General features: G+C 42.3%; 1 protein-coding gene across 1 annotated transcript in view; it reads right to left on the reverse strand.

The window, feature by feature from the left end:
• LOC102476236 (keratin-associated protein 4-2-like) overlaps window positions 1–610 on the reverse strand; it is a 13,597-nt gene that overhangs the window by 550 nt on the left and 12,437 nt on the right. The gene's annotated exons all lie outside the window — the stretch shown is intronic.

A 610-nucleotide genomic window follows, 5' to 3' on the forward strand; every position in this document is an offset into this window, starting at 1 on the left:
CGGCAGAAGTGCTCGCCACACCTCGGGCCAGAGGAGGTGGAGCCACAACAGGAGTTGACCATGGTGTCTGAGAGTGGAGGTTCTGGGTAGGTTTCCAAGAAGATGGGTTAGAAAGGTCTGGAGGTCTGTTGACCCTACATTCCCTTTTATACCCTGCTAGTGGGCTGCCGTCATCAAATGTAGCACCCTTTATTACTCTTTCTACTAATAAGTAGGCAATTATCAAATTAGATAAGTGTGTTGGGTGTTCAAGATGGATGAAAAACATTCTTTTCTTTTCCTGATGTGTTAGCATTCATGGTATCAGCTCTTCCTGAATCACCTCTGATGGGCTTGTCTTGTTTTAGCTTCTTCGATGAGAGCTATTACAAGACATTTGCTTTTAGATTCTACATGCTTCAATCTCATATTCCTTAGGACATCATGTCTATACCTGGGTGATGATGACTATTATATTCCTAGAGACTTTGTGGGTACCCTGGAAGATAAAGTTGATTGATGATAAAGACCGATGGCTTGTTTGTTTGAGTCAGGTGGATACAGAAGATTTGAATGTACAACCAGAAACCACTGGCATGAGGCAATGAAGACAATTAGACATTTCTCTTTC

The sequence above is a fragment of the Tupaia chinensis genome, unplaced genomic scaffold (genome assembly GCF_000334495.1).
Source record: "Tupaia chinensis unplaced genomic scaffold, TupChi_1.0 Scaffold000477_1, whole genome shotgun sequence".
In the NCBI taxonomy this organism is placed as follows: Eukaryota; Metazoa; Chordata; class Mammalia; order Scandentia; family Tupaiidae; genus Tupaia; species Tupaia belangeri.